The sequence below is a fragment of the Macrobrachium nipponense genome, chromosome 6 (genome assembly GCF_015104395.2).
Source record: "Macrobrachium nipponense isolate FS-2020 chromosome 6, ASM1510439v2, whole genome shotgun sequence".
NCBI lineage: Eukaryota > Metazoa > Arthropoda > Malacostraca > Decapoda > Palaemonidae > Macrobrachium > Macrobrachium nipponense.
In genome coordinates, this window is record NC_061108.1 from 136,780,869 (window position 1) to 136,785,427 (window position 4,559).

Here is a 4,559-nt window from a genome sequence, read left to right on the forward strand (position 1 = left end):
TAATTATTATTGTTTTTGGGGTCACTTTCTATTTTTGGCAAAAAAAAAAAAAATTGCCCAAAATTAGGTCCAAATTAAAAAAAAACATACATACAATGAAAACTTTCCTCTCTCTCTTGATCAAACATTTGCATAATCCTGAACTCTTACGATCATGAACTTCAAAAGAAAAAAAAATTTCCAGCCTTAGCAATCAACTACGGGACTTCTTTGTGTTTCTAACATCAAAAGTTCTCGAAGGCCGGTCTTTTAAAAAGCTTTTTTTTTCGAAGAAGCCGTCTTCATTCTCTGTCTCAAAAAAAGAAAAAGGGGGAAAAAAAAACAACGGATCCCTTTGTTCCGTAAGTAAACAGAATTCAACTGAGAACGTTAAAGAACAATTATAGACTTGATCGACACGTATTGCTTAATGGAATAGTATACGCAAAGGCCAAGCGCTGGGACCTATAAGGTCGTTCAGGACTGAAAGGGAAATTGAGTGTAAAATTTGTATATATAAAACATTTTTCGGGCATCAGCCTGCTTATATATAAACATAGATTCAAGAACTCGAAATCTCCGCTAAATTCAAATGCATCGCATCGAGTTAATATGATATGATTAATATGATACATTCAAGGTCGGCGGTGTTTACTGAAAACCAAATTAGTACAGGGGGAAGTGCCGGGGAGGTTGGTGGTGGGGGGGGGGGGGGGGGAAGAAGGGTTAGGGATGAGGTATGGGGGCGGGTATTAATACGCCGAAATACCTTCGGTAATTTTCCGAATAAATAAGTTCCTACAATGCTTAATTTCCATCTATTTAATTCGCAGATTAGACTCGCTAATTATTCGCTTATATATAAAAAAAATATTTATAAGATGCTTTGCATATAATGTTAATTTTCCCTTTTCTATTTAATAGTTTTGATGAGAGATTTTCCGCTAAGCAGTTCAACAGTTTCTAATAACAAGATTTGCTTAATCTTTAGGACTCAGATGTTAGAGAAAATTCGGTTATAAAGATAAGTTTCACCGTTTCAAAAAAAATAAAAAATAAATAAAAAAACCATGATCACCATTATTCTCAAGAAGTGCGACGGGACCAACGGCTTTACGTGACTTCCGAACCACGTCTAGAGTGAACTGCTATCACCAGAAATACACACATCCCACCCCTCAAAGGAATGCCCGAGAATCAAACTCGCGGCCACCGAGGTGGCACGCCAACTCCATACCGACCACGCCACTGAGGCGCCATATGAGAAGTGAACAGTTTAATTCATAATGAAATACATGATCCACACACATATACAAAATATAATTACTATGTATACATATATGAACATTGTTTTTGCGTAGTAAAGGAGAGCATATTATTATCAAGAAAGTATAATGACAATGGTTCATTATATCAACAACAGACCTTTAAAAATATGAGAATGAACGAAACCTTTGTAATCACTACAGCCAAATGAACACATTAATCCAATAAAGGATTCTTGCTATCATTTCAAAAGCTCATAAACCTGAAAGCAACCTCTGCCAGGCCAGATAATCAAAAGTCAAAATGCTTTTACTCTCGAATATTTTGACGCATTCATTAAAAAAAAAATAATCTAATTATGGAAGACCGGAACTGTTTTTATAAAACAATAAGTTTTATCAGATAGTTAATCTAGATTTTTTTTTTGTGAGTTACATAATTTTCTCCCGGAAAATTTCGTCACATAAAAACTGACGAAGTAAATGTCTCTATTTTCCAATTTATTGAGCACAGGAAATTATAATTGCTAATATTAATTAGTCTTTCATCTCCTCCATCACTGGAATGGGTGGGGTGTCCTGTTAAACAGTTACATATATATTTTAGGTATATATATATATATATATATATATATATATATATATATATATATATGTGTGTGTGTGTGTGTGTGTGTGCGTGGTGTGTGTACATATATACAAGGTGTCTATTAAAGTCCCAGTACCATTACAGCTAAATATATACTTGTAATGGTACTGGAACTTTATGGACAACCCTGCATATATATATATATATATATATATATATATATATATATATATATATATATATCTATTTATATATATAGATATATATATATATATATATCTATATATATATATATATAGAATATATATATATAGATATATATATATATTATATATATATATATATATATATATATATATATATATACTATATATATTATATATTATATATATATATATATATATATAGATATATATATAGAGATATTATATATATATATATATCATATATATATATATATATATATATATATATATATCTATATTATATATATATATATATATATATATATATATATATATATTATAATATATAGATAGATATATATATATATATATATATATATATATATATATATATATATATATATATATAGATATATATATATAGATATATATATATATATATATATATATATATATATATATATATATATATATATATATATACCACTGAAGACATTAAAGATAACTTTGTACACAATGAATTTTTGCAACAAAAACACGCAAGTGACACATTCTCTAAACTCATTCAATGGGACCAAAGGCATCCTGGCCAAACCCTAAACTTTTTTTCCCCTGAATGGTAGGAAAATTCAGGGTACGGTAGGAGGAGAATTCTGGGTACGAAAATGTCCCTCCAACCGCAAGAGAAAAAGGGGGGCGTGGCTGGAGGAGAGCGGAAAGTTAGGTTCACCTGAAATGTTGCAACCATGCTTAAGTTGCTCTGAAGTTCTGAAGTTTCCTTGACAAGATGCAGTGGCAGATTGCATTATCGCAAGTTAGTCGAGAGCAACCAAGCCCACCTGTCTTCGAGGGTATTCAATCAGTCCACTAAACTCGTAGGTGGTCGTTTTGTCATGAATATTTAATTAGGGATAGTCAGGGTTGGCAATGATGAAATCCAACTGATTTAATTAAGTGATTAAATCATTGATTTTCTCATTTAAAAAATCATGATTTTTTTTATTTTTCTAATTTGAAGGCAAACAAATTGGAAAATATGATTTGGTGGTTAATAAAAACTGAAGCATAACTGTGCTGCATCTATTTATTTTGATATAAAAAAAAAATTGCAAGTACGTACTTTAGGCCAGAACTGGAAACCTAAAAGATAAATTAATAGTAATTCTGCCATACAACACATTTTGAGGGGAAAAAAGGATTGAAAAAACATCTAACAAATCAAAAAAACCAAATGAATAAAAAAAATAAAATAAAAAAATCAAAGAAATCACTGATTTTTTATTTCTTATAATTTTTTGAATATCATAAAAATCACCAACCCAATTCATACATACAATTAATATATGGAATAAGGCACTCAAATATAAACTAAATAAAAGTTGTTGGTGCTCTTGTTATAATTACTTAATTGGGAATCATTTACATAAATAACACAAAATGTACATATGTGCAATATCAGATTTAGAAACAAACTAAAGGAACGTCAAGAAAATGTAGCTTTCATACCAGAACAAGTATGGGCAAACTATAAAATTTTGTCAAAAAATTAGTTTGAATAATTATTCAAGGATATGAAAAATCACCGGTGGCTTCCAATAAACTAACAGATACTTAATCACTGAAATATTAATAAGATTCACATGTGAATTTTTCATATGATTCACACGTCAATTTTAATGAGATTCACATGCAAAATATTGATAAGTTTTATATGTGAATTTAAAGAATTAAACACAAGGCTTATTACCATTACAAACAATCACAGAATAATCACGGAATCTCTCTCTCTCTCTCTCTCTCTCTCTCTCTCTCTCTCTCTCTCTCTCTCTCTCTCTCTCTCTCTCTCTCAGTAACATGATACTAAATGTACTAAATATTCATTTTTGTCAACAGCACTAATATACGAAAAATTATTTCCCTAAAACAAATCTCCTTGTATTTCAGTAATAATAATAATAATAATAATAATAATAATAATAATAATAATAATAATAATAATAATAATAATAATAACACAACAAAAGCTCTCAGCACAATCGAAATGTCTCCTGACCAATAATATCAATTTAAAAAAATTCAATAATTAATGATAATAAAACAAAAGTTCAACAGTAATAATAGAAACAATAGGATAGACTACCTAAATTCCTCCTTGACAGAATATAATAATAATAATAATAATAATAATAATAATAATAATAATAATAATAATAATAATATGTAAAACAAAAGTTCACAGTTATAATAGAAATAATAGAATAAACTACCTGAATTCCTCCTTGACAGAATATATTATAATAATAATAATAATAATAATAATAATAATAATAATAATATAAAAAATAATGGAAAATAATAATAATAAAACAAAAGTTCAACAGTAATTAAGAGGGAAAATCAATAGAATAGACTACCTAAATTCCTCCTTGAAAGAATATAATATAATAACAATAAATAACAAAAAACGCACAACAATAACAAAAGCATAATAACAATAATAATAAAAGCAATAAAAATTATAAAAATATATACTATCAGAAC